The sequence below is a fragment of the Toxorhynchites rutilus genome, chromosome 2 (genome assembly GCF_029784135.1).
Source record: "Toxorhynchites rutilus septentrionalis strain SRP chromosome 2, ASM2978413v1, whole genome shotgun sequence".
In the NCBI taxonomy this organism is placed as follows: Eukaryota; Metazoa; Arthropoda; class Insecta; order Diptera; family Culicidae; genus Toxorhynchites; species Toxorhynchites rutilus.
Window position 1 is genome coordinate 115,751,691 of NC_073745.1, and position 23,298 is coordinate 115,774,988.

The window sequence follows — 23,298 nt, forward strand, 5'->3', positions numbered from 1 at the left end:
GAAAATCCATTCCCTCTTTCAAACAAAGATCAATTTCGTTAGCGCAAACATTGAATGGTCCTACAACGCTTATCATGATGTAATTCAAAACATATGGGAAATTAATTTTCCGAATTTTCCGAAAAATTTCCTATTTTTCTTTCCATAACATTGATTTACGGACAGAGATGAATGCGTCAAAATAAATATGGCTCAAATCGGACGATTCCTTCTTCGGGTTTTGAGCTTAGCAACACATTTGGCCTTACATTTTTATTTATATAGATTATTGCAATGAAATACAAAATATATAAACACTGTGGGTTTCAATTGGCACATCGGCACATAAATTATTTGCAGAACATATCACTCAAAGTATCATCCATCGACGATTTTTGCCGCATTATTGCCTTCAATGGATTTCCTGCAGAATCTACCTGTTTGTTTTAAGGTTATCAACAATACAGGTTATGTGGTTATATTTCGATGTACTATAGCATTTGTATCGAATTAGAGCACCCTTAATCGATTGAAACAAGTGGTGATCAGAAGGGGCAAGATTTGGGCCAAAGAATGTGCCCAGCAGATCCTCGCATCAATTTATTTTCAAATATTTTTTTCAACAGTGAAGCAACATGAGGTCGAGTGTTGTCATGATATAGTGTTAAAGAGGAATATTCTACACGTCTTTCAATCAATGTATCAACTCGATTATATACAGTGAAAAGAAATCGGAGACTGTATATAATCGAGTGTGATCTGTATAATAAAAATAATTAATATGTTTTCAATTGTTTTGAAAAACAAATTGCAAACGCTTACTCGCGAACCTGTAACTTTCAATTCTGGTTGTTATTACCCACTTGGTTGATATCCGCCCGTTCACCACGAGTTTGTTCTTCGACCATTCGCATCCGATTCGACATTAGACTGATCATAACGCATTTAAACTCTAACTAACATTGCTGAAAGATGACTGAATATCGGTTTCTATGTGGTTATTTGGAATGATGTCATTTGAACATTAATCGATCAACTATATAAAAACCAACAGTTTTAATCTGACATTTCCCTATGCTCGTAAATCAAATTTGAACTCGATACTCCGCAATGCACAAACCAATAAAGATACAGTAGTGTTCACATAATTCAAAGCTACCTCTCACATCACCTAACGTGTGAGTACCTCTGACAGCCCAGGCACCTGTTCAAATGAGAACAAATCCTACCCTAAAAAAATCAAGCTAATCGCACATCACAACATGCTGGTAACATCCTGATGTAATCCCCCGAATATCCAACTGATCTCCCTTCTCGAAAAAGGATTATGTATTGCTAACTCAGTAACTCAGTAAGAGGAATTCTTCCTAAATCTTTGTTCCTGAGTAATTTCGAAATTCCGCGGAAACATGTTTGTTCGTATTAGGGATGAACAGATAAGTTCGGTCAATTATATTCCTTTGGCCGAAAGAATACTCAATTCTATAATTATGTCCGTATTACATAATTTGTGAATATTTTATGCTTGAACTACTTGTTATCTAACAGGGAGGAATAGCAATTTTCGATATTTCTCTTTACATTGAAAGCATCAAAAGTAATGCATTTCAAAGTTGAGCGGAATTGAGTTTACGGTATAAATCGAATCACCATGCGAATAGTGCACGTGACCATCGGGCCTCGTTTCCCCACGAGAATGCGCAAAAACCTGTTTACCTAACCTTTCTCAGGGGGTGTTTGGCTGATCCATAAATCCCATACTTTCACGTGCATCGTAAGCATGGTTTTCCCACCTCGAATGGGTTTTCGTTTCTCTGTATCCATTCTTTCCGAGCACCGATGCTCTCAAGAGGCAAGCCAAACCTACAAGCCTGTTTGGCCGCTACAATCGGCTCATGTAGCGAGCGCGCGCAAAATGTAATAAAAATTCATGTAATAAGTTTTGAAATTTATTTTTCTGCCAGCTGTCTGGTTGCTAGCGTCTCCATCGGGAAACGAGCGACCCGATGTTCGTTTACATTGTTCCACACGGAACAGAAACATACACACACACACATACACACACACACACGAACGTCCACCCACTCACTCGATGGCACGGTTCGGTTCTGCAGATTTGCTTCTGAAACTTTTCTGGATTTCGCCCCCGAGTAAATTCTCATTCTTCTCGTTAATAACCTTTAGCGCATTATCACACAAGACATGCAGAGAGAAAAATGGTTCATTTTCGAGCAGAGCATAATCTGTTTACTTTTAGTGTATGAATTTGAAAAGAAGTTTTTCAGCTGATGGAAACCCCCCGCTGGCGGTTCTTCTCGAATAATTGGCTTGCAAAGAGGCTACAATCCGTACGGTTCAAATTCAGATTCAGGATACACGCTGGAAATGTTCATATCGAACAGTCATCGCTTATTCTCAGCGCCAGAGGTTGCGGTGGAGCAAAACGACGATCCTTGAAGATAACGAAGCGTAAAGTGTGCACGTACAACGTGAGCAGCATCCGATACCGGTGCCTGAATCAACCACTCTTCACTCCACCAAAGCGCACCTGTTTTCAGCGCGGAGTGAGGTTTGGTGGTAATGATAATGCTGGTGTGTGACGCCCTCTGAATGTGTGTTCGAAGAATGAGAAAATGGTACGAGACAGCATTCTCAAGGGGGTGGCATCCTTGGGTACATGGGACGAGAAATGAAAAACACATCTTCAAGTCCCACATACACACACACACACACATCCACAAAGCCTAGTTTGTATACATAAACATTTATCGTTTATGGGTGCGTTTATCTAACTTTAACATGAAAGCAATTTCAAGCAACTCAGCGGCTCGGTATACAATCACCTCCATCCTCCGTCTCACGTTTTTCATTGCTGCAAATGTGCTCCTGCCTTATGATGGAAGGCTGTTATGAGTTTGTGAGTACGGAAGAATCACGGGATACCAGTCTGCCAGAAGCTTGTTATGATTATTATATTTTTTGTGCTCCCTGGTTGTAATGTTCAACGCCAATAAACAGGTAGGCACCCGCCGAGTGAGGGTTGAATCTGACGGGATTTGATTTTAGGTAAACTCTTTCCTCAGCGCATACCCTCGCCTCTTATCACTCAGTTCAGAGTTGTGCGGTGATTTGGGAATGATATGATGGTTTCGACTATCCAATGTGAACCATGCTGTTTTCACTAAAACAGCTGTATCGAACAATCTGAGATTTGCACATGGTACCGTAGATTTCCAGAAAGGTTTCTTCGATATACGCACAGTTTTACTTGAATATTCAGTAAAACTATGGATAATCTATTCTGATTCTTGGTCCGTTTCACTCGGATATATGCATGCTATTGTAATAAGTTGATGGCAATCGTCACTTCATCGGTAGAACCGGATGATGACAACGGCCGACAACTTACGGAATACTATTCTGCATCTAATATCAGTTACAGAAGAATAACATTGCGGATGAACTTGGATTCTTGCCTAAATAATAGTTGATGTTCTTGTCAAATTGATGAAGAAATTCGAATTCGAACATCATTTATTATATTAACCATCATGACGAAAGGAAGAACAACAATAAACTTTTCTAAATATTAAGTAGGGGAACTGGGAGTAAGCCAGGCCCCATAAGGTAAGTATTGTTTAGTGAGATCTGCGGGCACATATTGCTATGTTTCCCTCACAGAATCATTATCTAGATTATTTTATATTTTTTATATACTATTATCAGTGCTTTTGAACGGCTATTTTTCAAGTAATAGTCAATTTTTAAAGCTAACATAAAAACAGAGTTCACCAACATGTGCGGGTGAAACCGGCACCCCATGACACTCTCAATTTGTCAATAAATACACTTGACTCCAGCTGAACCAATTTGAATGTGGCAACCGCCAAATGGGAGGTATTCGAATTCTAGATGTCACTATAGAATATGATTCGAATCGCTCAACTGCTTCCGGAGATATGGTCGGAACAGGCTCCGGTGAACATGGAATATGGGAAAGAAATGAATTTGATAATAGGCAAATCTATCATGCGGCACCTCAAACCACACAACAATTCAATTACTAGTTCGATGGAATCTAGTTCATAGTTTTGAGCTTACCACCTCTCACAAAACGTGATCCTGTAATGTAGACTTGGGGATTTCAAAGTATTCGAAGCACGTTTGACAGAAGCTCCACCAACGATAGTCGCTTTTACAAGGGTGAGGTTCTTCTGGGGCCCACACTCACAATTCGATTTCCTTGGGAGCTGCGAGACATCTGAAATAGATGGAAAATATGTCCCAGTAACCTTCAACTAACTGGAAATAATGCCGGGCTCACTCCACTCAATTGGTGACGGTCTTTCCCAAACAGCATACATTTTTTAAAGAGACTATTTTATATAAATTTATTGCTTCAACTTAACTCAACTCGAATCCCAGTGAAAGATAACAATCCAGGGGACAAACTATAGAACAACGAAAAAGGATTTGAAACCGCGTTCAAGAATAGAAGCTTAAATTCCACTACCGAAAAATATATCCGGTTGCACATCATCGACGCTCGCGTTTGTTTTGATTAATATTTTAAAATTTGACGAATCACGGTGGGTTGGATTTGATTTAAAACGTTTAAAATAATAAATACTAACATGTGCAGTGCTCAAAAACATACTTAATTAGGGTTTTCTAGTAAAACTCAAGGGGTGCCGGTCTTACCCTCAGTGATGGGCTTATCTAAAGTGACCAGATGGTCAGAGGTCTAACGCGGGACACAAAAAACAAAACGTTATGTATATACGTTATGTGAACATAAACGAAAGTTTAGCGAGTCTAAACTGATCAGTATTATTTCTTTCTGAGTATCGGCACTCAGTTGTGATTTTTTTGTGGTTTAGATTTACGCTTGGCAAGCACGATTCAAATTCTACAATTTTCTTCAAATTACCGAAATTCCAATTCATTTTTCATCGATTTTAGTGTTAACGTATGCATTCAAAAAAAAAAAAAAGGATAATTTATAGGAACAAATTTTCTTTAAATCTTACGTTTATTAAGTCTACAACAAAAATGATTCAATGCTGTTGATTCGCAGCAGCAGCAGCATTGCCAAGCAACTTGATGATTTTTCCATACTGCAAGCTCCACCCCACAGCGAAGGAGTTGGACATCCTGAGGCACTTTGTGTTCGCCAGATATAGCCGATCTGGTATTTACAATATCATCTGTTTGCTGCTCCTTAAGCCGGGAGATCCAAGCAACCGGTCAAACGGTGGAGAAGAATCTGGCCAAAATGGACATTTTTATGCGAAAGCGTCAGACGAGACCGGCCATATCTGAGCAGCAGTCAATCACCCAGAAGGAGTAGCTTGAGGTGTTGATGAAAAACTTCTTTCCGGCGAAGGAAGTGAGAAACTTCTTTTCGAACTCATACTGAAAGACGAGACGTACTTGATGCTAGAATTCAACGAATGGCAGGGGACCGGGTACTTTACGTTCCCCAGGTAAGCGATGACGTCGAATGTATCATTCACATCAAGTTCTCGAAGAAGGTCCTTCTCTGACAGACGTGGAGGGAATGTCCAAGCCGCTCTTCTTTCGAGTCATATGGTGAACGGGGAGATATATAGTACGAAGTGGGGTTGGGAAGGTGATGTGGTCTTTATGCCGAACCTGGGATCAGCCCAACACGTCGATATACATCTTTTCATCGGCCATGGTTCAGTTTCCGGCCAACTTCCGTAAGACCGCCCAGCGCTTCATTTAAGATACTTCATCAAACAACTCTGCCTCTTCCTGTCGAGTATACACTAGTTCTTCCGGCTTATTTAACACGTTAAACCCTGACCGAGCTAGGGGACCAAAGATGAACTTCTCATCTGACTCACGTTGGTCCCTGCGGATCAATAGGGGACTTTTATAAAAATCATTTTCCAATGTTGTTGCTGTCGCTTGCAGTTGACACTCTCTAAACCAGGGTATCTCAAAGTGGTCGATATCGACCCCTTGGGGTCGATTTCGGTTTCCTAGGGGTCAACAGAAACGAAAATTGATTTTGGGGGTCGACGGGGTCTGAATATCGACCTTTATAAAAAACACAAGTTCTTATTTGAAATAATTAAGATACTCCATGAGTTGTGTAACGCGAACCACTCTGTTATAAAAATGACCAGAGGTGGCTCATTTGATCCTGTAAAAATTTCTGAAAAAATCTGTATATTTGTATTTTTTAGCAAAAAAATCTGTATCAAAACAGAAACGGAAAAAATGGAAAGAAAGGTTTATTTTCATTTTGAATTTAATGTTCTTAGTTATGGTTTGTTGAGGTCGTATCAATACAACAATATAATTCATAAAAAAAGTTTTCGCATAATACATTGTATGATGTTTATACAAGGTTTTCTTGAACTTTGTTTTTCCTAAATTTTCCGTCAATTTCATCCTTGACGCTCCTCCTTGAGTCGATAAATAGTTCTTTGCTTTCAAAATAGAGTCCATTATTATGGAAGTCAACCGCTTTCAGAATTTTGTTTTGTTGGCATTGTGAAGCGAGAATGTATTATTATCATGAAGTGTCTCAAAAATATCCTTAGCAGGAATGAAGAAGTGAGATGACATTTCATATGGTTCAACATTTTTATAAATCAAGGTACATATCTTCATGACTCAACGACAAAAAAAACAATGTTTATTAGTAAGAAGGTAGACAGAGAAAATGAACTGTAATTAATTCAATATTTCGATTTGAATTTGAAAAAAATAACATTGAATTCTGTATCTTTGCAGAAAATCTGTAATTCTGTATACACAGATTCTGTATCTGAAATTTGGCGAAAAATCTGTTAAAATACAGAATATTCTGTAGATGCGGCAACCCTGGGAATGACTAATATCTAATATAGAAAATATTATTTCTGTACATTTTAAAAACTCAACAAGACGATGCGTGTTGACAAGATGAAAATATAAAAATACAAAAAGTACAAGATGAAAAATTCGGCAGGTAAAAAAACGTGAACAGGTTCGTGCAAGATGATGTGTTTGAGCGTACGAATTACCTAGGCATGTTTAACATTCCTCTGTTTTTTAAACATATACGTGATTTAACACGAAGGGAGTCATCATCAAATTCGAGTCCTAATATGCTTCTGATATTTTACTGTATAACAAGCTTGCCCTTAGGTTGCAAGTTCATAAGCGTTCCGAAATACGTTGGATCTTGAATGATAATGTACTCAACTTCTAATTTAATTCAAGAGATTACAGAGTTTTTACATAGCTAAATGAAGTGAACACTTTATACTAGAGTGATTGCAGAAAGAATTTACAAAATGCTTGGTAATCTATGTGCATGGCGAAACATTTTTTTTTCAAAATTATTTCAGGAATCTTGAGATGGGTCGCGAAGAGGGAAAAATGTTATTCAATGGATTATAGACCAACAGATTTTCTCTCCAGCTGGACGAGTCTACATTACCCAGCAATGACGCTCTGTTGTTAGGGTATGTTCGATACATTAAAGATAAAAATATGTGCCAAGAAATGATTTTAGCATATATGAAGACTGATACCAGAGGAGAATCGATCGGTTTTTTTTTACAGAAAAAGCTATTCCATGGAAGAACATTGAGACTGATGGTACACCACCAATGGTTGGACGTCATCGTGGTTTTACAGCTCACTCAAGGTTACAACTGTGTAAGGTAGTGACCATTCACTTCGTGCTTCACAGACTGCATTTAGTGGCAAAAAATTTGAGCCCTAGATCGCATCAGTCTTTACTATATGTTACGAGTGCTATCAAAAACCTTCGAACCTTCTTTGAACACTCGATTATTTGTTCAGTTATATGAGAGAAACGACGAAATCTTTACTCGGTAACTTCTACACGCTGGAGTTCGCTGACCACCAAGAGTCAGCTTTTCTCAGTAAGTAAGATTCTCAGCTTTTTCTCAGAATTTGTGTTTCAGCTGCAAAGTGACGATTTCAACTTGATTGAAACAATATCAATAATATCGGCCCTTCTGACAAAACTTTCAAAACAAAATTTAAGCAGAAGAGTACATTCACAGTTTCCGCATTTGTCAAAATAATCACAAAAGCTTCAGAACCATGTTATATTATCATATGTCACTCACTTGGAAGCATTACACAAGGATTTTACTAAAATATTTCTGGATCTTCAAAATTTTCATATTCTTCAATGGATAATAATTCGGTACTAGATCACATCCATGGAAAGAGCCAAGGTGACCATGCAAGAAAAGTTGATTATCATCAACACAGATGAGGAGCTCAGGAGCTGTCATATGTTCTGGTTATAAAGAAGCATTGGAAAACAGTATCCCGCGATGTAAGACATAGCTGAATAATATCTTCTCGTTTTTCCATCATCATACATTGTCGCAGAAGGCTTCATTATGGTCACAAACAACGCGAAACAGAATGTTGAAAATCAACGAACGCGAAGATTTAAGGCTTTAACTAACCAATATTGAAAATCAACGAACGCGAAGATTTAAGGCTTTAACTAACCAATATTGAACCGTATTTTGATATTTTGGTAGTTGTGGACAGATTGGCTTGCGATTAGAATGTTTTTATAGGTCGTGAGTAATTTATATTAATGATTATTTATCACACTTGATATTTACTAAATTTTATTTCTATTTATTTTGTTCAATATGATGAATTTTTTTTTGTATAATAGTGACTTTCAAGACATTTGACTGGTTTGTCACATTACTTTCATTTTTTGGAAGAATATCGAGAGTGTGAATTCAACTCGTGATCTTCTGCGTGAGAGGTGCGGATGTTACTACTACGCCAGATCGCCTCCGTGAGAAAATAATGTCAAGTTTATTTATTTAACCGTCTGCAATGTTTTCAAACTGATAATTATTCAGTATGAAAAAAACTAAAGATATTATTTTCAATGAAATGTGGCTATGGTGGTCTAAGGTACGACTTAATTCTGGAAAAGGGGTCGCTTGTCCAAAACAGTTTGTTAACCCTTGTTCTAAACAAAGAGCCCAATATCGGTGCGATGAAACCAGTTCTACGTATTAATCTTTGGATGCATTAGAAGCGCTCTTGAACAGTCTGCCAAATAAAAGTTTTGTTTTGAGGTTCATCCATTTAAGAAAATCAACATGATCAAATTGTGATATTGAAATATATTGATATCGCGGGACATTTTCGTTTCTTTTGCCAAATGCGGGACGTTTCGCGGGATGGAAGCTTACGCGGGACATTTTGTTGAAATGCGGGACTGTCCAGTTTAGGCTTACCCCCAGTTCCCCTACCCACTAAACGACACGACCGTCAGGTCCAGCGAGTGGAATTATTGGAATTAAGTACCATTTAAAGTAACAAACATCAAAGTTAGTTAAGGTTTTTTTTTATTTTCTCGCCAAAATGCATTGTAAACTTGATTGTTTCAATCAATCGGCTAATTCCAATGTTTTACAAATATATTCTACACCAGCAAATGAAAGAATTTCAAATGAAAGCAACGGAATCGTTATAAGTAACGTACGTTTTGATTTAGAGTCAGTTTCAAGCAAATGGGTTGGACTCAAGAAAACGTAATTGATCGGATAGCAGAATACAAGTGATTATTTGATCAGTAAACGTTCTGGAATTTCTGAGAAAATAACACTATTGATATTCTCAGGGTGTATTTTGCTCACTAACCATGCAAAAAATGTGTGTATGAGGTGATCCTCGCTTTTGCTATTCAGTCGAATACATCCAGCAACACATGTGGGACAGAATACGTGTAATGTTAGAATAAAGTTCATTAAAGGCATCATTTTTTGTTTGAACACACGTGCTGTAATATCATGATAATGCGTTGCGTATTGACCTGGCAATAGCAAAGGCTGTGTCGGCGTTGCTCATGATTGCGTCTCGCAAGTGAATGTATGCTTCCTCACACCGCTCATGTTTATTGTGTTGTAGGAATCGCAGCCGTTCGCTGTCTACCTTCGCGTAAACGGCGACCATGAATTGTTGGCACAGTCCACGATATTGTAAAATGACGTTTTATTTTTGACGTAGAACTACGTCTTTCAGGAAGGGTGCCAAATCAGAAAACAGGTCACGTTTTTATGAAATGAAGTTAACGTTAATAACTATTTTCACTGTGAACGAATTCTCATGATTCGAATACCAATCGAATCGGAAATTCTCTAAGATTTGTTTGATATGCTATTCATTACAATTCGTTAATCTCTAAAAGGTTTAAATTCATGGAAACTGGAGGAACTTCCTTTTTCCCATATATTTGTTCTGCCGATTTGTGTGCTAACTTTTCCCGTATTTGGAATGCTTATAATTCGAACATTTCTTAACAGATCGGAAAGATGTTTTCATTAATTTTTCTACGCGTCTATCACAACTAATAAAATGTTATTTTTCATGAGATGAACAATTGAATAACTGTAAAATGTCAAGCGTTATATAAACGCCTTAACTGGCAAGATTTGATTGGCCCGATTTACGGTTTCCCCAACACAGACTTCAAAATTAATGTGCCTAGGGGAATCCGCTTTGCAAATACATGCAAGAATTTTTTGGTGTTGAGTATTTTGTCCTTGCTTGTCGTTGTGCAGACCGGAATATGTTTTCCTAAAACATACTTTTAAACTGAGAAGCCTGGGAAAATTGGCATTTCAGATACTAGAGGCGAATGAACTTTCGCGGTTTGAGAACTACACAAACATGAGATGTGCAATAATTTCAGAGGGAAATGTCAAATACAATGATCGTTTGACAATTTTTCCGTTCCCATATTTTGGTAGTTCTAGGCATCATATCAATCGAAGAAGGACGTTCATCGAATTTATTTGCAACGAAAAACAAAATCTATTACAAAAATTTCGATGCATTCTAAAATAATATCGGAAGTGGTAAACAAGTAGATTGCATAATGTAATTGCGTAGTTCTACGTCGAAAATATGCAGTCGTGTCCTAGATACAACCCCTTACAATTTTTTAAATTCATTATGGGCTGATTCGCGCCTAGTAGAACGACGTTGTCCTGGCTGCGTCGAATCGTCATATAAATATGAAAATCCATAGATAATTTATCATTCTCCTGTTTGTTTCGTCTCCTCTAACCGCCCGTTCATAAATATTAATTCGAAATGATAATTTACATTCATAATGAATGAAGTACATGTGCCGGGATCTTGTTTTTATCGTTTTTGATGTAATTTTTTTTAAATTTTTTTTCCTTAATTATAGTGATTTTCAACACATTTCGGCTGGTTCGTCACTTTTACTTCCATTTTTGGAAGAATGTCGGGAGTGAGAATTGAACTCGTGATCTCTGCGTGAGAGGTATGTATGTTACCACTACGCCAGATCGCCTCCACTGATGTTATTTATGAATGGAACTAAATTTAATAAATTATTCATTATCAGAAAGTTTCTGTGAGTCTGTAAAGAGGAAATGACTTGCGATTGCGCCACATGTGATTCAATGTTTATTTTACCATCACCCAACATTATTTCACATTCCTTAACCTCTTCAATATATTTTTAGCAACCTATAAAGATAACAAAAATGGCAATATTTGTAAGCAGTGTTGAAAAAAATCGTCATCGCTAAGCTCAAAAACATAGATTTTCAGGCTAAGTTGCATCGAAAACCTATATACTCCAAACGAAAATCAAAATGACAGATCCAGATAACCAGTGAATATGAGCAAATGAACTTTTGTTCTTCAATATGTTTTGAAGTTTATTTTTCCACCCAGTGTCATTTCCATATTGATAATTCACGTCAGAATTGAATCTCACTTTAGCTAAATGAATATCAGCTGTTGTTTACTTTTAACCTGAGGCTGCTGTGTGCGGATGGTTTTTATTTAGTTCGAACTTTTGTTGTATTGCAATACAATAAATACAGCGTTTAGGGATCGTTCGCGGTTTTTTGCTTGTCTCTACCCAAATGTTTTATGAGCCCGTGCTGTTTTGCAGCTGCCGGATGCCGTGTTTGAAAAATTCACTGTCAGAACGAATATCATTTCGAATGTGATAAATATCAATTTGTTGTTTTTGATATTTTAAGTATAAATAACAGTGAAGCTATGAACCCCACTCACCGTATTCATTCATTATAGCAACTTTGTTCATGCATCAGTGATGTGAAACAAAATGAACTCGTTTGTTATTGTCATCAATATAATGAGGGAAGTTAGTTTCAAGCTGAAAAAAAGTCATTTACACTGAAATTAAATCACATTCGTTATTCGTGAATATTTGTTGATATTCTAAGACACTGTTTGTAAGTATCAAGTGTCGTGCATCATGTTGTTTAGTGTTGCTCCAGTGGTATCACACCTATAGACAACTTCCGTACATTGCCGTTCAACCAGCATCAAACAAGCGTCCCACAGAGAATGCATCGATAAAAATTAAACATCGCGAAAATGACCCTTTATGAGAAAATGTTTCTCGAATTCTCGGTCAATGAAGCTAGAAGATTGTTACATCGTAGCGGGGCCGATGCGCACGAGAGCAAATACAAATGGAAGCTAAAAGTACCGAAGGTGCGCCATTCATACGTACAGGATAACAAATTAAAAGTTTCACGCAACGAAAACAAGCAACACAAACAAAGCCAAACATTGGTTGCTTGCAGCAACTCAATATATACACACACCTATAATCATTGTTGTCATCCTTGGTGGAGACAGTTTTTCGACTGGAACGCGAATCTAAATCACACATAGCATTCCAGCAGAATCATTCTCCTTCCTTGATTTTTTCCTACATAAGGCGGCGAAAAATTTTTTGATGAATTTTTTTTTTAATTTTACACCTACTTTGTCATGGCTCGATTCGATGTGTTGATTGCAATGCCAGATGCACCGCGAGTAAAATCGAAGATGGCACAAAACGAGCAGAATACGCGATGTTTGGGTATAGAAAAAGACTGAAAGTTTTCCTCAAAGGAGATGTTATACGATATTTTTACGCTAGTGACAGCGTGCTTACTGTGCAAAGGTTTAGTTAATGTCGCCAATATTCTCTTTTCATAATCCCGTTCGTTGTTTCTTTTCTCGCGACTGCATAAGTTGACCGTTATTGACAGCACTGTTAGGTAAGCTTCCAATTTTCATCAATTTAAACCAGTTACAGACTATGAGATTGTAATATGCAATACATAAACAAACAAATCTTAGTGAGTTTCCGATTCGATTGGTATGCAAATCGTTGATCTCCACTCGCGGCAAAAATAGTTATTAATGTTAACTTTATTCCATAAAAACATGACCTGTTTTCTGATTTGGCCCGTAAAAATTTAGATAATTCATTTTTACATTTTACATGCCAATTTCAGCATCTACGCGCTGGGCGCTGCTCTCTTTCTAAAACTGGTGGACCTGAGCAGCATAATAATCACAAAACTCGCATTCAAGAAATAAAAAAAATACATCTCCGAATATTTCTTAACCAATCACAAGAATGTCCCAACCCAACACCACCTTGTATCCCAACACTCGAAAAAAAATCAAGAAAATTCGTTATTTTTCGACCTTCCAGAATAGGGTCCTCCATAATAAATTATTGTGGGCTCTAGAGAAAATGGATTTTATTAATTTTTCAAGCACGTTTAATTATTAAATTTTCATAGTAAGATAGACTATCAGGATTGTTTATAAAATTTGCCTTGATAATTTGCTGGTTTCCAAAAAAAAGGATGTGACATTTTACCCGGTAAATGCGGCGTTGCTCCCTTCCGTTGTTGAAGGTGGCCCCGAAAATATCATCCTGCGAACTTACTGAGTAATGTGTTATTTGGACATTGGATAATCGGAACTGTTACCTTAGAATCACCCATCTCTGAAGAAGGTAATCCAATGAGTATCAAAATAAACCCAAAAACTCAAAATAAAGCCTCGAATTTCGAGAATAAAAACAACGGAACTTATATAAGTAAAAAATCTAAAAAATCTGTTTAAGGAAATCTTATGAACATCTCTTTGACTTACGATGAAAATGAGAGCATCCTGCTTCACAAGATAAGAATTAGTACTTTCTAGAATTCATCATTATTTTTTATTTAAAAACCTGCTTTGATAACTCTTCAAACTTCTTCTCACCATCCTCCTCTAAACTGTATAAACATAATTGATAAATCATGTATGAAATCTAAATCTTTTTTTAGTTTTCATTCTCACCGAATAACGTTTCAGTTTATTGAAGCGTGAGAATCCTGCCGAAGCATCCCAAGCAGAATAAATCTGAGCATAATTTCGAATCACACAAAAATGCTGAGCAAGAAAAGATCCGAGAAACAGCTCAGACATACTATTTTTATTCATCACGAGTACCAAATGTTTCCACATTTCTGTTTTTTTCGACAGATCAAAACCCTTCGTCAGTTTTAGTGCGAGAGGCTGCGAGAGTGCGAGATGATTGACACAATTCGGGCAAAATGGTGTAGTTTTCTTGCCGTTCTGGCGAAGGAAGCCAAAATCGTCCAACTTTAACCCAGTCGAAAGTTCTTATCATACACCTGCCAGCCAGCGCGGCAGCATTTGTTATAGCCGTTATTAACGCCAACGCCAGAAGGTGCCACGGTGCCCCAAGCTTTTGCGTACCCGAACCAACAACAAACCGAAGAAGTCGTTGGAGGGAGCGCGTTCGAGATAAAAATAATACTTTGAAATATGAACGGGGTGGGGAGCTAGGATGTGCCTTCTGGAGGAACGATGCTCGAAACGGAGAATCATTCGGTGGCGAGGATGAATGATGCGCAGGGAAAAATGTTTTTTTTGGGGAAAAAAAATCGAGAGAGGTTTCTATGCAACCAGGTGCGGAAAGCAAGAATAGTTTTTCAACGGACGGTTCGGGTTTCGGTTATCGAGGAATCAGATGTCACCGAAAGGCAGTGTTTATTTTCAAACCTCGCTGGCTGAGTGCATAAGATCCGCTATTTTAGCATACCGGGGGAAGCTTGGTACTGTTTATTTATTTTTTTAAAACGAATCAACATGAGCTACCGATGGAATGGTCCAACAACCGCTTCGAGCCATGCAAGGATGTGGACGTTCATGGATATTCATGAGAAGGTACTACTGCTACGAACGAAAGCCGGAATGACGTATTTTTTTCAAAAACGTTTCGAAGCACTCTCTATTGTCAAAAGCTTGCATATCCGACCTTTGGAAGCACAGCTACGCCATAATGAAGTGTCTAATTTCTGTGTTTATCCTAATCAATTTTATTCTTCGTTCGCCACTTATTCATGTTTGGTTTCGAGCAGTAAACAGAGATGATGTGGAAACGAAACGTCTTATTACCGTGGATAACTTCAAATAACATCGTAAAGCGAGACAATATTTGTCGTTGGTATGAAATAAAATAAATACAATAAACGGATCGAAACTCCAGTAAACCCCACCCTTCGAAGCCCAACAAATTATAAACTCATTCAGCCACATGACGCCATAGAATTACTCTGTCACATAAAATATTTCATCGACGTAACCTTTGAGCACTGAAGCTTACCGTTCTTACCGCAAAATCTTCGACCGGAGGTGAAGCACTGAGGACATTAATGTGCACTCAGCCTCTTTCACTCCCTCCAGAGACCCACTTTTCGTTCCATTACGACTGCGGTAATATTTCAATACTTCGCCAAATGCCCTCCAGGGGAGGGAGGCAGATGATTTCCCAACCTCTCATAGCTTTCGGTTCGTGTAAAATGATTGAACGGTTATACTTTTGGTATTCGGATAAAACGAGATCGAATCGGGTTCTAAGGATCAGGTGTGGTGAAAGAGAGTATGGCGTGACGGTCGGATGAATAGCAGCAGCCACAGCACAACAGGTCCTTGAGCGTAAGAAGCAACAAAAAGTCAATGAAGCGAAGAAATGTATTTAATGAAATGCCACTTCTGCCTTGAAGTCGTACCCGTAGAATCGACCACCAGTTGTGGTCTGGAAGAATGGTTAGACTGGGCGAAAGGGAAAGAATGTTATGTGTGTTGTAATGATTGCAGGTTCACTCGAAGGCTTTCTTCTGCTCTCAAGTAAAACTACTCGATACGGTTTTGATGGCTTCGGTGGCTCATTCAATATACAGCCACGCGAAACGGGATTTGTTCACCAGAAGCTAGGTTTGGGACTAAGGATGCCAGATTTTAATTTTGCGTGGTTCAGAAGAGTTTTTAGAATCTCCTAGCTTCTACGAAAGTTTATTTTTTTTTTTGCAGCAAATTGAACATAAAAGTATATTGCGACCGGAGGTGAAGCACTGAGGACATTAATGTACGGTCAGCCACTGTTTCTCTCCCTCCAGGGACCCACTTTTCGTTAAAACTACTGAATCAGTTTTTGTAGAATGACTTTAGAGACGAATATTATTTTTTAATCCATTAACAAAACATTAATTCATGAGGAGGAAAGTTTGCTTTAAAACGTATAGAAAAAATATATGAGAGAATACAAACAAAGTTGTGGATTTTAATTCTCAATGCTTCCGTAGATAAAAAGTTAAAAGCAGATGAGCATTACGAAGTTACGGTGCGAACCAATGGTTTTTTTATTTTTTTTTATTAAATCGTTTATTTTTACAGGCTCAGTTACATAAGTTTAAAGGAGCCAAACTCCTGACTGTATTGTTACAAGTATATATAAACATTTTTCCTTAATTCTAATGTTAATGGTGTAGAAAACCGATTACTCGCGGTCTACTCGAGTTTAGAAGGGTGACATATTTTCTTGAGGAAAAGGAAGGGATAAAAGGATATGTTGACAATGTTCACTCTCACATTCACACTCACATTCATTACACTCAATTCTTAAGCCTATCTTATATCTAATATGTTTTTACATTTCACCTTATTCTATTGTTAATAAGAAGGGATTTGATTTCTCGCGAAGTAAAAGGAAAAGGAGAATATAAGGATATAAGGACAATCAGACACGAAGATCGATAACTTTTAGGAAGACATATATTTGGGACATGTAATCAAGGTCTAAACCAGCCAACACATCTCTCACCGGCACATTGGGCTGCCTTCCTCTAGCCCGAAGAGAGTTTTCTAAATTCGATCTGGCAACAAGATACTCCTCGCACGACCAAACAACGTGTTCGACGTCGTGGTAACCTTGGCCGCAGGCACAGATATTGCTGTCGGCAAGATCAAAACGAAAGAGTAGCGCGTTTAACGAACAGTGATTGGACATGAGTCGGGAGAAGGTGCGAATAAAGTCCCGACTCAAGTCCAGACTTTTGAACCATGGTTTGAGGCTAACCTTAGGGATAATTGAGTGGAGCCACCGGCCCAATTCATCTTCGTTCCATTTGCGTTGCCAGTTAACGATGGTATTTTTACGAACTAAAGAATAAAATTCATTGAAGGCGATTTGACGCTGATAAATTTCGCCTTCAATTGCACCTACCTTAGCTAATGAGTCAGCCCTCTCATTACCCGGAATTGAGCAATGTGAAGGGACCCAGACAAAGGTAATGACATAACAGCGTCTGGTTAAAGCATTCAAAATTTCTCGTATTCTCTCAAGGAAGTACGGCGAGTGCTTTTCCGGCCTCACTGAACGGATAGCTTCGACAGAGCTAAGACTATCCGTTACAATGTAATAGTGTTCAACAGGTCGTGAGGCGACGCTGTCCAGCGCCCAGTGTATTGCTGCCAATTCAGCAATATACACTGAGCAAGGATTCTGAAGACTGTGGGAGGTGCTAAAAAATTCGTTGAACACTCCAAATCCTGTGGACTCATTCATAGTGGACCCATCAGTGAAGTACATATTATCACAATTGATACGCCCATACTTTGCATTGAAGATCGTAGGAACGATCCCCGATCGATGATAATCTGGAATTCCATGGATTTTCTCCTTCATGAACAGATAAAAAAATACAGAGGAATTGATGTAGTCAGGAAAACAAACACGGTTGGGAATATACAAAGAAGGATCAACCTGCATGGAGATGAATTCATGATATGATGTCATGAATCCAGAATGAAAATTTATCCCGATCAGCTGCTCAAAATTTCCGATCACCAATGGGTTCATAACCTTACACCGGATGAGGAACCGAAGAGATATTAAATTGAAGCGATCTTTTAGTGGGAGTACGCCTGCCAAAACCTCGAGGCTCATGGTATGCGTTGAGGGCATACATCCCAACGCAATACGGAGACAAAGATACTGAATTCGCTCGAGTTTAATGAGGTGTGTTTTGGCAGCTGATTGAAAACAGAAACTGCCATACTCCATCACTGAGAGAATAGTTGTTCGATACAACATTATAAGATCTTCGGGATGGGCTCCCCACCAGGTTCCGGTAATTGTACGGAGAAAGTTTATTCTTTGTTGACATTTTTTACTCAGATACCTAATATGGGCCCCCCAAGTACATTTGGAGTCGAACCATACCCCAAGATACTTGAATGACATAGCATGAGTGATCGGTTTATCCAAAAGTTGAAGCTTTGGTTTTGCTGGTCTATGCTTCCTAGAAAAAACCACCATCTCTGTTTTCTCCGTGGAGAATTCGATCCCTAGCCCAATGGCCCAGGTTGAAAAATTGTTCAAGGTATCTTGTAAGAGTTCTTGCAGGTCGGATTCGTTTGATCCTACGACAGACACCACTCCATCATCTGCAAGTTGTCTTAGGCTGCAATTTTGTGTAAGGCAATTGTCGATGTCGCTTACATAGAAGTTGTACAAAAGGGGGCTTAAACATGAGCCCTGGGGGAGGCCCATGTAAGAGAACCGACTTACTGCCGAATCTCCGTGAGAAAAGTTCAAATGTTTCTCACAAAGCAAGTTATATAACATATTATTCAATAGAGGCGGCAGACCCCGAGAGTGTAATTTGTCTGACAAAACCTCTATTGAAACAGAATCAAAGGCCCCCTTTATGTCCAAGAATACTGAAGCCATTTGTTTTTTTCCGGCGTAAGCCATTTGAATTTCTGAAGAAAGCAACGCAAGACAATCATTCGTCCCCTTGCCCCTGCGGAACCCATATTGTGTATCTGAGAGTAGGCCATTCGTTTCAACCCATCGATCAAGGCGAAACAAGATCATTTTCTCCAACAATTTCCGTATACAAGAAACCAATGGTTTTAACTGACATTCATTTTTTACCATTTCCAAGAATCGCATGTTGTACCTTCTACGGGAAACTCCAGTAATTGGATGTTCTACAAATTTTCTTGACAACCCAAAATGTTTTCATTAAAAAATACTTGTCAAATATATGTTAAAACATACATGAGTTATAAGTCTGTGCATTCATAGACTCGCGGTATGCAGTCGTATAATATTTGTCATATCCGTTTGTAATTCACTGGATATTTTACTAAAGTCTTCATTCTCTAATTATAATTTATTCTAAAATAATAATAAAGTTATAAGCAGTATTTTGAATGATATGCTTTTGTATTGCTACGTCGTGTTTCGGACATTACCCCCATTTTTTGCAGAGATCAATCAATTTTTCTTTTTAAAAAATCGAGGAAAAACGCCTTACTGAACTTCCTTACCCTTAGCTATCCTTAGGAGATTCAATGAGGATTTTGAAACATGATTTTGGTTTAAGGAATATCTTGCCAATAAAATAAATTTTTGAATCTTTTATTGGCAAAATAAATTTGAAAATTAATTGCTGAATTTGTAGTTTGATCAAAGTTCGAGGTGAACGTAAACGAACGTAACGTAAACGTAACGAACGTAAATCTCCATACACCTAATTCGGTTTCGTTTGCTTGATTAATTCTCGAGTAATGTAGAAATTTGTGTTTCATTTGTATGGTAGCCCCTCTTAGAGAGGGGGGAGGTGTCTCAAACTATCATGAAAAACTTCCCTGGCCCCAAAAACTCCTACATACCAATTTTCATGTCGATCGGTTCAGTAGTTTCCGAATCCATAAGAATCAGACAGACAGACAGGCAGAAATCCATTTTTATATACAGTCTATCGCAAAATTGAGTGTACAAATGCTACTTGACGATACTTTCCATTAATTTGGTTTGAAATATTTTGAATACATTGATTCTATTGATGCATACCGTTCTGAATCCTATTTCGGACACTTTGTTCTAATATCTTGAAATGCTTAATGAATTGATGATATAACTATAAATTGATTGCAATTGCTTCTTTAGAGTAATCCCTTGGTTTCACTATCATTTCATATGAGAACTACATTTGAATTATAACAAAATCGGCAAAAATCTAACAACACTACTCATTATCGTTTGTGTTTGACGTTTGCTTAGCGTGAGCACGTAGAATTTGCCCGTTCATAAATACAGGGTTTTCCATTTCGGGCTTCCGAAAGTATACAGCCCTGCGCTGACAATCGTTTGACATAGCTGTCAACCAAAGCGTCATATCGTTAGTTGAATGTCTGCCATTTTACAATATGGATCGTTTTAGCATCGCACAACGTGTTAATTTTGTTAAATTATACTATAAAAATGATGAAAAACCGGCAAATGTTTTTCGAGCATTGCGGACGGACAGAGCAAACTGGATCCGTAGCGGATATTGTGAAACCTGTGCATCATCGTAATGTGCGTTCGGCCGAAAATATTGCTTCTTTTGCTGCCAGTGTGGAGGATGACCCGAATGTTTCGATTCCACGGCGTGCTCAGCAATTGGGCTTGTCAAACACATCATTGTGGCGAATTTTGCATTTGGACTTGCACCTACATCCATTTAAAGTCCAACTGGTACAAAAATTAGAGCGTGGTGACCATGGAATGCGTCAGGCATACGTCGATTGGGTGAACGAACAACAGCAGCAAAATGCTGAATTTTCGCATCAAATTTTTTTCAGCGATGAGGCACATTTCGAGCTCGGTGGCTATGTGAACACCCAAAATTTCCGTATATGGGGCTCAGAAAATCCACACGTGATTGTTGAGAGGCCATTGCATCCGCCAAAAGTCACTGTTTGGTGTGTATTATGGTCTTGTGGAGTCATCGGGCCGTATTTCTTTGAAAATGAGGACGGCAAGACGGTAACTGTGAATGGTGAGCGCTATGGCCGCATGTTAACCGATTTTTTTTTGGCCACAAATTGAATATATGGATACGGATGACATGTGGTTTCAGCAGGACGGCGCCACGTGCCACACAACACGACCGAACCATATTGCGAACGAAATTTGAGGGACGCATAATTTCGCGTTTTGGTGATGCCAATTGGCCATCCAGATCATGCGATTTGAACCCGCTAGACTTTTTTTTGTGGGGTTATGCAAGGACCGTGTCTATGTTAACTCTCCGCAAACTCTTGAACATATGAAAGACAACATTCGTGAAGTTATGACCGAGATACCGCCCCATATGTGCCGAAAAGTCATCGAAAATTACCTGTTCCGAATCAAGGTGTGCGAGGAAGCCCTAGGTGGACATTTGAATGATGTTGTATTTCACACATAATGGCATATACCAAACTTTAATTTGAAATAAAAGTTTCATCGAAATTCGAATTCTAAGTGTGTTTTATTTCAATTTACTAAAGTTGGAAAACCCTGTATAACGTGATGTTTTGTGATCGTAACTTCAATTGTTTTTCAGTGTGAGCATTGTTCCAATTTCTTAAACAAACGCTCAATAGTTACAAACGAGCAATTAAGCGACTACAGGTAGATACAATGCATAATGTAGGGACTTAAATGCTTAAATGCCTTAAATGCTAAATAATGCTAAACTATTAGAGTATTACTCGTAAACAAAACCCGAAGAATCAATCACGCCAGGAAAAGGCAGCGCCGTCAACATCGCGCCTTCAACGGACTCGCTGCTACCAACCGGCGGACAATCCGTCGCAAAGAAGCAGAAGGAGTGGGTGAGGAAACCTGTGTCCACACCGCACTCCCCAGGTACCCTGTATAGTTTTGTCCATGTGCACATGTGATGTCCCGTTAGCATAGATTCATATACCAATAAATTGTATAATATGTAAATCCGTAGTTCACTCAGAAAGTTTGTCGTTTATTGTAATGTTTAGGAGTGAAAGCTTATACATGATATGATCCTGTGATTGTTCATTTGTATTTTCATAAAGATTTCACGTTATCCTTGTTTCGCAGTTAATGTCTTGAGTTGTTTGTGGTCCGCCTTTGTTCCCCAGATGGTCGTGCCAGGCTGGTAATTTGTTAGATTAACGTTGCCAGTGATGAGGAAACCCTGTAAAAGTTTTCCGTCGACTGGAGAGTAATTCTCAGATGTTTGGTGATTTTCTTGGAGTTTCCTGCGGGTGTCTTCTGTCAGCCTTCGCTGACTGGAATTGATACAGCTCGACAGTTCCCCGAACCATGTACAAGGACACAATTTAGGCCTGGGTGTCAGGCCTCTGGCTGGGCATCGAACGCGGCGGTTGGTCCTCGAAATAGGTGGTTCTTAAGTCAATCGCTTAAGAGAGGTCGGCTGGGAAAGCTAACTCCTTAGCCGTCTTTGAGCTGGCCGTAGGTTCCGGGTTGTCTTTGAAACCCGATCTGCTACAGAATCTTTTTGCTGAAATTTCCTATTTCTGAGGTCTTAGTCCAAGTGAGATTATTAAACGTTTATTTTTTATCACGGTCACAAAAATAAAAACTTACTCGAAAACCTATTCTTCGGAAAGTATTTTGATAAGATGTATATTTTGGCGACATCCGCGACACACCCTTCAAGTGTCCTGTTTTCAATGCCTTTAGAGACAGATTCCTATTGAAACACGTACTTTGATTCATTCCAACGATAGTTTTTCGTTGTTGAAAAAATTTAAGGACTTCAACGTAACTGTATTTTTGAACCTAACCAAGTCAGATCCTCAACAGTCGATCAATTTTCTTCCCTCGACTTCCACCAAGCATTTGAAAACCCAAATAAATCGTTTTGAAATTTGTATCACTAACCTAGAAATACTTTCTAAATTAACTGATGTCTAAACATTACAGAATCAATCAATGGTGGAACTGGTATAAAACAAGCAATGATTTTGGAATAAAAATTACTAAACCTTTTTTCCCCAACAATCGAACAAGCCGTAGATCTAGCATCTCTGGTTGGGTCGGGAGAAGCAATACACCTGCGGTTGAATGATGCCGCTGTTTTCGCGGGTGAAGGTAAAGGGTGTGTCACATCAAATTGCATCACGAAAAAAACGCTGTAGAAATTCGCCCAGTAGACCGATCCTTTTGAAAATTTTAGACAGTAAAATAAAAACTATTAAACAACTTTTGGCATTTTATTTTTATTCATACTTCGAGCCCAAGCCCGTATGTTCGCACCTTCCTCTTTACCCCGTCCATAAGGTTCTGTACAACGTCAGGTTGTAGTTTTT

General features: G+C 38.4%; 1 protein-coding gene across 6 annotated transcripts in view; it reads left to right on the forward strand.

Annotated features, from left to right (window-relative positions):
- LOC129765356 (hemicentin-2-like) overlaps positions 1-23,298 on the forward strand; it is a 958,618-nt gene that overhangs the window by 311,281 nt on the left and 624,039 nt on the right. Inside the window, exon 3 of one of the 6 annotated variants that reach the window (XM_055765589.1) lies at positions 11,213-11,308. The exons of the other annotated variants lie outside the window; for them this stretch is intronic. The gene's annotated coding sequence lies outside the window, so the exon portion shown is untranslated. The remainder of the gene's footprint in view (positions 1-11,212; positions 11,309-23,298) is intronic. 6 annotated transcript variants of the gene reach the window in all.